General features: G+C 30.0%; 1 long non-coding RNA gene across 1 annotated transcript; it reads left to right on the plus strand.

Annotated features, from left to right (window-relative positions):
- Nucleotides 1-2412: 2412 nt before the first annotated feature.
- On the plus strand, nucleotides 2413-8737 carry LOC148271123 (uncharacterized). The gene is made up of 3 exons (XR_015825194.1): nucleotides 2413-2595; nucleotides 3533-3603; nucleotides 8316-8737. It is a non-coding gene; the product is annotated as an uncharacterized LOC148271123 (long non-coding RNA).
- The last annotated feature ends 3003 nt before the right edge of the window (nucleotides 8738-11740 follow it).

Raw genomic sequence — 11740 nt, forward strand, 5'->3', positions numbered from 1 at the left:
TAATACCAAATATTATATTATTTAGTATGAAATGAACAAATAAATTTGTAAGTATATATTTAGAATAGAAAAAAAAAGTACATACTTGTAATACGTTATATTGAGGTCAAAATGTGTTAAAAAAGTTTAGTTACGCCAACACGCTTCAGTTATATTTTTCTGTGAGGAATTATTTTTTAGTTTAGTAAACATATTAAAAAAACAAGGTTATTTGCCGCCGGCATCGCTGGCGGTCGTTAAAACCGCTTGAAATATTTTTCAACAGACTATCATTCATCGTCTGACTTTCTTCGATTTTTCCGAAGTTTGGGGGAGTTCTCTGACCGCTAACGAGTAACTGTTAGGAACACGAAATTATCGATTCGGAGAAAAAACAAAACCACTGCTTCACAGTGGTTCCTATATAAGTAACACGAAAACTTTTCACTAAATATAATTCCTTATACATAAGTCCGTTTAAAAATAAAAAAGGGGATGTGTTTGTGATTTCTGAATTTACATGGTTCATGTACTATGATAGCGTTTGATCATGATAATTTCATTAAAAAACTTTATTCTTGTTGAAATATTATATAACGTTTTATTTTAAAGATGGTTCTGAAAAATTTATGCATCTTCATAATACATCTCTTAATAATTTAATCCAGTACTTGGGTGCAAAAATTAATTTGAACGTAATGAAAATATCAACAATATTTCGAGTTTGTCCAAATTTTTGGAGACAGCTCCCAGGGGAGCTGTTTTTATTGACATATTACAACCAAGATGAAGAACATTTTAAAGAAGGTAATATAGAAGTCCGGGCATCCACGGGGCTTATGACCTGTCAATGGCTAGTTTAAGAGGCCACTTTACACACTGTGTAACATTCACCATTCTGCCCATACTTGAACATCTATATTCCTTCAATTCTATCATCTGTTGATGTTTGTGAAGTTAGGGGCTAAAACCTTTATTAATGCAGGTGAGATTTATCTAATTGAATTATTTCACCTACATACTAGGCAACGCCTGAAAATCTTATTTTTTCCATTTCTATGCAAAAAAAAAAAAAAAAGACAAACTCAAAATATTGTTGATAAATCCACCTGCTCCATGAAGAAGTAGTATAGAAATTAAAAAAAAAAAGATTTTTAGGCGTTGCTTAGTATGTAAGTCAAATAATTCAATTAGATCAATCTCACCCACATAAATAAAGGTTTAAGGTCTCAAACTTCACAAACATCAACAGATGAAAGAATTGAAGAAATATAGATGTTTAAATATCGGTCAGACTGGTGAGTGTTACACAGTATGTAAAATGGCCACTTAAACCAGCAAATGACAGGTCATAAGCCCTGTGGATGCCTGGATTTCAATATTACCTTCTCTAAAATGTTCTTCATCTTGGTTGTAATATATTAATCAAAATATTATTGTTATCACCATTAGCGTATCCAGACTCAACATAGAACATTAAGCAGTTATCCATTCGCAGTGTACTGGTGGATTTTTTAAAGCTGGAGCGTTCGTAATATGTAGAATTATGTAGTATCTGTGAATAAGCCTATGGTATGGCTTAGCACGGCATACGCATTATGAAAATATTCTATGTCTCTCTCGCGCTCAGACGCTCTTATGAGCGTGACATAGACAACTATTGCTTTGTGAGTTGCTAACGATATGGTAATAAAATATGCACAGGACGCTTCTGCGTTCGTATGAATTTCGCTGCGATTTTTAATAGTAAAACTATAATAATATGTATTAAGCTATAGATTAAAAACATTGGTTTATAAAATACTTATATTTACATTTAATCAAATTATGTATCGGTCGATTATCTAGTTGTGGTGCTTTCGCAAAACTTACAAAAAAACATTTTGCAGAAAATCGATTTTAAAAATTTATTTTGTATTAGAGTGAAAAAAACAATCACTTAAGAAAATGTTTTAATTATTTTTTTTTAAACAGGCATTTGTTTTATTTAATATTTTGTGTTCATTATAATAATAATAAATACAGTGTAATTAAAATGCATAATACAAATTATATTGGAAAAAATATGTGTACACAATTATTGAAAAACAATAAAGATAGAACATTTGGTTAAAATTTAATATAACCTTTTTTAAATCAACATTTTGTGTATTTTAAATGCATTCGTGTGAGTTTTGTGAACGCGCCAGTTTTAGTTAAACAACCAGTACATGCGATCGTTTCTAGTGTGTATGTAAAATACTTAGAGTATAAACATATATAGAGGGATAACAAAACATTTTACCAATCCAATGCATGTTGCCGGTTATAGCGGACTCATTTTTTACAATATGTTCTAAATGAGAGAAAGTGAGACAAAAAAAAAATCTGTGGGTACGGTCCTCATTTTTTTGTTTTGTAGTCGATTCTAAAATTTTACGATGTTCATTTTTTACGTATGCGGCCAGTATTGTTTCGAACTGTCAAACGCTCTGTTTGTATTTTGATGATTGTTTAACGTATTAAGTGCTAATTACATCAAAATTCATTATGCCGACTTGTGCCATAAAAGGATGTTCAAATAGAACTGGAAAAGGAAGAAAACGCTTCAGTTATCACAGATATTTATCAAATATTGTACGTTTTTAAATTAATACGTTTTTTGGTAGTTTTCAGCATAAATGCACCACTATTTTTGTACTATCATTTGATCAATTATTATAGCATTTGTTTTTGTGTAATTCAAATACCTTATACATTGGATTTATGTGATTGAAATCATTTTTTTTAATCGTTTCAATCCAAACATTTGTTTAAATGTTCAAGACACGCAAACTCGACGACCTTTTACCGAATCAACCGACATCTAGAAATAATGCTTTCTCTTTTTATATCACTGAAAGAATGTAAAATTGTCGTTTATTGAATGTAACTAAAAGAGATGACAATACATCGGCGCCAATTTTGAATGGTATTGTCATGACCACTTTTTGGGCGGCTCTTATAATTAAGAATGCCAGGGCTGTGCATTACCTTAAAATATTAGGTTTTTATTTAAATGTTATTTATTAGTGTAATCATTTTATCATTGAATTTATAAGCATAATGTAGTTAATTAAGGTTTTTTTTGGATTCCCGATAGACGAAATAAGGCGAAATAAATAGATCCATAAGACAGGATAGAACAATTGTCTCCTGAAAATAACAATTGGGTGTGTTCCAACCGCTTTCTGTCCATTAATTTGGACAAAAACAAATTGTTTGGTACGTGTAATAAATGGTGCTGTACCCCATTGTTTTCAAAAACCTAACTCGCTATGGGTAAATATACATTTATTTCATATTTATGTACCATACAGTTGGAAAAATCAGTGTACGTGCATGAGAAGATGTATGAATGTAGAAGAAGCGAGATCTACATGCAAAGACAGAGTGATATGGTGTTCTATCCTCTCTGCCTACCTCTTCGCCGAAACGGCGTGATTCTTCAAATCACCAAATGGAAGTGGTATCTTCACTCTATCCAAAGATACAAGTTTAAATAAAAAAAAATAATAGAGATTACTGTTTTCAGTTTTCAAATCAAACAACAAATTTGGAAAATATTTTGGAATTGGAGACCCCGTTTAAAAAGTTTTTAAAGATGTAAGTTACAACCTGCCGTCAGAGCAAGCCAATATTTTAACAAATTGGTTAATTTTCAAACTCAATAAATTTACTTTATTGCAGTTTTACTTGTTTATTATATGTAATTGCATATTTGTTTTTAAAATTAATTTATGTCCTGAACAATGTAATTTATAATGTTTATTATTGCTTACTTTTCTGTATTAAAAATGTTTTTGGTAAACTTGTTACTAAATTAAAATAAACGTTTTTATTGTACTTCCTACTCGCCTTAAATCGTGCATTTGTGACAACCCTGTTTTATAAACATCTGGAAACGAAAAACGTCTTCACTAAACAAACGGCCACACCCCCTTTTCAAAAATTCTTACAAACTTTGGAATAGTACGGACTCTAAGATGTATATACTCTAAGGTAAAATATCAGTATTACTCTTCAGGCGTCAGTCCAGGGCACATATTACAATGGGAAGTTATTATTTATCTTCAATTTTATCTACAATGTAAAATTATGTTTTTTGTATGAAAAGCAGAATACGCATACATTTTTTTCTTCTAAACATGTTAAGTTATATGTTACCGACGAATATACTTTTAATTTTCTTGGAAACATACTCAGTTTTGTTCACAAATATCGGTTTTCAGTCGAAGATAACTCTGTTGACTTCCCATTGTAATTGTATAATTATCGCGGCGAAAATCAATTCGTGTTTTACGTCAACCTTATCGGGAATCGAACCAAGGACCTTATCGGGAAAACGCACAAACTAGTACCTCATGAAGCGGACTAATCTAGACTTATTTATTTATTATTTTATTTAAACGCCTTTTAGGCTTTTACATGTTTTACATACATATATACAATAAAGACAGACATGTATTTTACACAGAAATAGCAAAATATATATTTGATTTTTAGAAGAAAAATATTTAAAATATTATCTTTACATATGAGTATAAAAGTGGAAAGAACAGAAGTGCATTTTTAAATATGAAGACAGAAATGCATTTTACACATAAAAGGAACAAAAAATAAAAATAAATTAAGAAGACATTTAAGTTTGTAGGTGAAAATTTTTGATGGAAGTTCATTGTAATTTATTATATAAATAAAACACGAGTGATACTTTAATCCACAAATTTGGAATATCCAGTGACCGGTTTCATCGCTTTCGCGACATCTTCGAGACTGGTATCTTTATTAAAAAGTTAAATGTATTTATACAGAACAGAGGTAAGGATACATAATTCAAATTTACTTACATGTAACTTTGAATTATGTATCCTTACCTCTGTTCTGTATAAATACATTTAACTTTTTAATAAAGATACCAGTCTCGAAGATGTCGCGAAAGCGATGAAACCGGTCACTGGATATTCCAAATTTGTGGATTAAAGTATCACTCTTGACTTATTTATATAATAAATAAAGAAGAGTAAAAAAAATAAAATTATGATTACATTTTAGTAAAAAATAGATGAGGATACATACATAAATTGCAGTGGAGAACAGGAGTACATTTTTTCGTATAGGTTATATTAAAATAATCTTAAAATTAGAAGAAGTTAAAAAAATACTAATTTAGAATACAGATATAAGTCAATAAACGGTAAACAATTGAAATCAACATAGTATTATTTAGGTATTACAATTTGAAGATAGTAAATTGATACACTGCCTTTTAAAATTCAAAAGTGTTATATTAAATACATGTACGTCATTTGCGTATTCATTTTCAAATGTATGAATTCTCCTTATTGGCGAGTGCGCACTGTAGTTTGTTGTAGATACATTTACATAGAATAGTTTATTAAATCGGGTAACCAGCCTGGAACTCGCAAGTTAATTAGTTGTAACAGTTGGGAACAATCAAACATTGAATTTAATATTTTAAATAAAAATAACAAATCATTAAGTTTTCTTCTATTTTCTAATGTTTGTACATTTAAAAATTTATTTAAGTCTGAGTAATTAATATGTTCAACTGAAATACCTAATTTAAAAATAACGAAACGTAAAAATTTATGTTTAACTCTTTCAATATTATTTATTTGCAGTTTATAATATGGTGACCATATAACTGAGTTGTATTCAAGTTGGCTACGTACTAAAGCAATATATAAAATTTTCATTACATAAACTGAGTCAAAATGTCTGATCGTTTGCAACAGAAATCCCAGAGTTTTCATGCATTTATTTGTTATGCTGTGTATATGTTTAATGAAGTTTAATTTTTCATCGAATATAATACTAAAATCGGTAATTTCGGTTATTCGTCCCAAATTTATAGAATCTATGGTGTAGTTGAAAGCTTTAGGGTTCTTATTTCGGCAAAAAGTCAAAACTTTACATTTGTCAACTTTGAGGAATAAATTGTTCCTTTTACACCATACATTCAAACAATTTAAGTTAGATTTAAAAGTTGCGCAATGACCTATGTTGATGACTTGACTTGACTTGATTTATACCCAGGAGTTTTACCGGCGAGTATATCAAGTGAAAAATACTCTTTCTATTTTCTGGTTCTATTTCAATTCAAGTTTTTTTAATTCAATTTATTTATTTAAAAATAACATTTACATTGCAAACTAAAATTCAAGAAGTAAATATTTAAATAAAAGATACTCTTGTCAAAGTAGTAGGAGAATCCTGCTCCGGAAAACCCCTTCGGATACATGGAACAGATCAGCATCATAGCAGTAGCCCTTACAACAGGCATAACCATTAGCAAGTTGGTTCGGTGTATTGGAATATGAAACAATCTATGCCGACGCTGTCTTAGGTAATTAATTGCTAGGAATATACAAACAAATTCTCATTATAACCTTAAGGTTATCGACCATTCTACGCAACAATCGAAAATAGTATGTATTCAAAAACATTTTTTTCTAATCTCCAAACTGTTGTAACCAAGCATACCCTGGAGAAACTCGGTTGGGTAGAGACAAGTATAATAATACCCTTTATTTTTAAATTTATTTCAACAGAGAGGGAAAAATTTTTGAGAAGGGAATATGGAAGTCTAGGCATTTACAGGGCTTATGACCTGTCATTGGCTGGTTTAAGTGGCCACTTTACACACTGTGTAACATTCACCATTCTGCCCAAGTTTGAACATCCACATTTCCTCGACTCTTCCATCTGTTGACTTTTGTGAAGTAAAAGAGCTGAAACCTTTATCCCTAGGGAGGAAATCCAGCCAGTCTGCAAGCATTTGGACATAATCAAACATTGTTGAATTACTACCTGGTAAAAGAAGAAGTATAAAAATTGAAAAATTGTTTTCAGGCGTTGCCTAGTTGGTGATTTGGTTCAGCCGGATGAATCTCACCCACGTGATAAAGGTTTCAGCTCTTTTACTTCACAAAAGTCAACAGATGGAAGAGTCGAGGAAATGTGAATGTTCAAACTTGGGCAGAATGGTGAATGTTACACAGTGTGTAAAGTGGCCACTTAAACCAGCCAATGACAGGTCATAAGCCCTGTAAATGCCTAGACTTCCATATTCCCTTCTCAAAAAATTTTCCCTCTCTGTTGAAATAAATTTAAATATGAACAACTCCCTAGGGAGGAAATCCAGCCAGTCTGCAAGCATTTGGACATAATCAAACATTGTTGATAATAATACCCTTTCTACTACTCTTTCATGTGGAGATAACTCAGAAACTTACTAACAGAACTGAATTCTGAATTCTACTTGGAAACGGTAATATTAAAAACTTCATTTAAAAAATCCTACAAAAGACATTTTTTATTTACCAATACGATATGTACTTAAAAATCAATGAATTTTGATGGAAATGTCTGCGTGATTTATGCGTAAACCATTAAAGTATGAATAAAAACAGTTTAAAGAGAAAACTTGCATTCCCCTCCGTTTACAGTATTATGCACAAATTAACATATCGTGTACTTTTCTGTATTATACATAAGATTTTGAATTTATTTTAATTTATAAACTTCATTCGGATTTCTACTATTTGAAAATATAATGAATCCGTGAAAAGCATGCCAAATTTTAACCAGTATAAAGGTTTTAGTGAGAACTTAAAAAATGATGAAGATTTATTTTTGGGTATTTTTGACTCAAATTAAATTAATCATAATTAAAAAATATTGATAACAAAATATTGGTAACCATTCATTAAAATAATTTTTAAAAACTTAGGCGTTATCAATTAATCAGGGAACACAATATTGGAGTGTGAAAATAAAATTTATCATATTTAAATTATTTTTGAAAATCAATTTATCATTTAACAACATTTTTTAATTTGTTTAAACAAAATGTTCAAATTATTTATTAAAACGTTTTTTAGCATAATTAATGAGTATTTTTAATTTAAGCGTAGTTTTAAAATAAATGCAAATGGGTAACAGGTAAATTGTAAGATTTACAGTAATTTTATATATTTGACTTATTATATAGAGGTAACAAAATATGTAAATTAATTTAGTGAATTAAAAAAAATCCCTTTGAATTGCGCTATAAACTGTTAAAAGTGTTGTTAAAATCAGCGTTTGTCAATTAAACGTGTTTATATTTACTGCAAATATTCAAACGAAAAATTCAGTTTTTCTGAAATTTTTTTATAGGTACAAATAAAGTTAAAGTCTTTTTGTAACTATCGAAAACTTTTCAAACGAAATAAAAACTTCCGAATGAGAAAAACAGAAACAACTTAAGAATAACGAAATTATAAGTAATAATTAACTTGTTTTACTTACAGGTCTGGCGTCAACGAAACGGGGTACGCATATTATGGAAATCATAACAACACAACATATCGCTCCTTGGAAGGCGAAACTGCTTCGTAGAGATTCGGTAGGTGACGTCATGGTGAGAACGGCGTAGGGGCGTCCGTAGCGCGCGAGTACCGCGGACTGTCTGTCGTAGAGGCGCTACGCCGTAGACAAGCTGACCCAATCGGACTCCGGTTGAGTTACAAATAACAACTTTAACTTGTTACCGTATAATCGATTGCTTATTTGTTTACGCTCTCTGTTAAAATTCAATATTGTTGATAATGGAATGACGAATGTATGAGTCATATAGAATACACTATAATTTCATATTTATGAGTAATATTCTGATTTGAAAAAAAAACTTTTTCTAAAGATAAATAAATGTTTGGAAGATTCTAAGTACTCAATTGCCTTAAATAAACAAGAGAAAACGCTTCCAAGTGTCTTATGTTTGTTTCAATAAGGAGATTTTGTGTCTATATTTTCATTTATAATTGTAACTGTACTAAGAAAAACAAACATTTTTGAAAATTTGTTTTTGTTATTTTGACGCCACAATGATTTTTTAATGAATTAAATGAAATAATACCGTCTTTGCTTTCATTGTTACTTGTCGCGTCTTCATTAACCACGCATTTGTTCTTAGAAATCTGTGATTTCGTTCAAATGGGAGAATATGAATGGCAAACTTTTTTTTGAATTATGATGTCATAGGTGCGTGTGTTTAAAATGCGTTCAGTTTTTAAATATTTTTTCAATCTTTCAATTAATTTTCTTACTCACAAATTAATGTTTATGTTGATGTCTAAGAAATCATTTTTTTGGAAAACTTGTCGGACTACATCAGATGTTTAAGAATGTTTAGTCTACGTATAAACAGTAGCGGTCACAGAAGTTTAAAATATATATATATATATATATATATATATATATTATTTTTTTTATTAATAAATTTCAGAAAAGGTACATGTTTTTTTAAAATTCTATACATATCTACTTTTACACATCTAGTAAATGTTATCACTGTAGCTCTCCAAAAAAGAGACTAACTCTTGTGCTTGGAGAGTGACTTACACTTTGTAGTTGTTTATTGTTTATTATTATTTAAGAGTTTATATAATTTTAAATACAAGTACCCGAAAAAAAAATTTAAAACATACGATTTATAAAGAAAAAACATAAAACAATAATACATTCACACTAATTAAAATTTAATGTAGTTTTTACACGTGTTCAAATGATTTATTTTGATTTACCTTGAATTTATTTATTGATGTATTATTTTTAATAGTTTTTAGTTCATTAGGAAGATTATTGCAATTTTTTACACCTTTGAAGACAAAGCTATTTTGACCATGACTTGTATGGAATTTAGGAATTTTAATATTATGTTGGTATCTGAGTGACTTATTCATCTCAAATTCAAATGTTTAAATTCTTTAAAAACTAAATTAAGGGCATTCTTGAATATTTGAAAATTTTAATTACCGATTTAGAAAAAAACACCCGAATTTTTTTGTAAAAATTAAGTAAATATAATATAATAATGAATATAATCTTCAATATTTTAAGGTCCCTTTTTTTGCCTAACCTTAATTTTAAAAATATCTATCGTAAATAATTACCAACGCGTAACGCAACGAGTCAATTAAACAAGTTAATTTGGATTACAAATTAGAACGAAGCAATCGCTCGTTTCCCTACATTTAATGCAAAGAACAATTAACCTCTTTAAAACCTTAAAACTTTTTAGAACCTTTAGTAAAGAAGTTTTTGTATGTTAGTTTAAAAGGTACAAGGTGACATTACCATAGAAAACGGTAATTTTATTGTCATCAATAATAATCAATCACTAGTTTGAAAACTTTGAGCGAGGAAAATAAAAAAATACGAGTGTCATTATAAGAGAAGAGTCGTTAGTTGAGTCGGGTGCGGTTTAACACGCAATACTAACCATATTATACCTACATATATTATTTATGAACATGTCCGCTTCGTGGTTGAAGTGCAAATCGCACCCCACCGTCAAGAATGCCAAATGCGCAAGTCTAAAGGTCAAACCGCACGCGCACTACGGCGGCGCGGCACGTCAGCGGCGCTGCGCTTTACGTCACTTACTGAACGCACTATAACTGCAGTAGAGCGGCAGTACACGTCATTGTATCAACCATTTGCATGTTGACTGTCGAAAATCATATTACTGGGAAGAGATAGTTCGGGCGTAAAAACACCATGTGTTTCTTCGCCCGGGCCATCCGAAATCACCCCTGTGGTGAACAATAATTCCGCTGCCCCTCAATCTGTGAAATCAGTGCTTGTCAACCCGTGTGACCAACGATATTGTATTTATAAAATTTCTTCGTACTTGTACTGTATGTAATGTATGAACTGGAGCAATAAATATCTTTTAAATATAACCAGACGTGTTATGACATTTAAATACAAAAACATATTATTTTTTGTACATAATAGTCATACAAGAAAAGGTTTTTGTATATTGAGTACAGAGATAAGTCATTTTTAGGTCATGTAGATTTAAAGATAAATTAAAATAAGGTTTATTTTACAGTATTAGACAAGTGAGTTAATTTACGCTACCTTGTAAATGTACAAACTAATAAAATAAATACAGATAAATAAATAAAGGGTTCTGGTTCTATTTCGGACACAGAACTTTAATCTGTATTCGCCTGAACATAGGCAAAATCACATATTAAAATAGATCCCGAGAGATTTCATGCTCACCTACTTTAGGATGTCGGAAGAAAAATTCTACGAATTCCCACATATCGAATTTCCCGAAGTACTAGACTTCCTACATTACATTGACTTGCCTTACTAATCTAGTTCTAATGTGTGATTTATGTTTCTTTCCTCGCACTTTTCCTCGCCACAAAATTTTACAAATATAATTATTTTTATTTTTAATACATAAAACAGTACACTGAAACCTCTTTTTACACGCGGGATACATTCTTCACGGTATCGTGTAAAAAAAAAAACGAAAAACGAACAATGCTGGTTAGGTTTTCTTGTATAAAAATCAATTCGAAATTTCAAAAAAATAACTTCGCTTACTATTTATGGTACCTTATTTTTTTTCTTAATATAACATGACATCAAAATACTTTAAAAAATCTTAATAAAGATTATTCACGCAAAGGAACGATGTACGGCATTCCAATAAAGAATGACATAATTGTATTACTATTGAGTATTTGAATGTTTAAAAACAATTCATTTGATTTTTGGACTGTCCAATTTCAAAACCTTGTAAAAACCGTATAAAATAAGGTTCTAGTGAACTCGGAAAATGCTTATTAATAATTTGTATCCCCTTCGGTAAAAACAGTACAGTTACTACTCATAAATTTGTCTTTTTTTAACGATTCAAAGTGGTCCAAGGATA

This window comes from Micrasema longulum, unplaced genomic scaffold, assembly GCF_059751315.1.
Source record: "Micrasema longulum isolate JH-2025_06_02 unplaced genomic scaffold, ASM5975131v1 h1tg003084l, whole genome shotgun sequence".
Lineage (NCBI taxonomy): Eukaryota > Metazoa > Arthropoda > Insecta > Trichoptera > Brachycentridae > Micrasema > Micrasema longulum.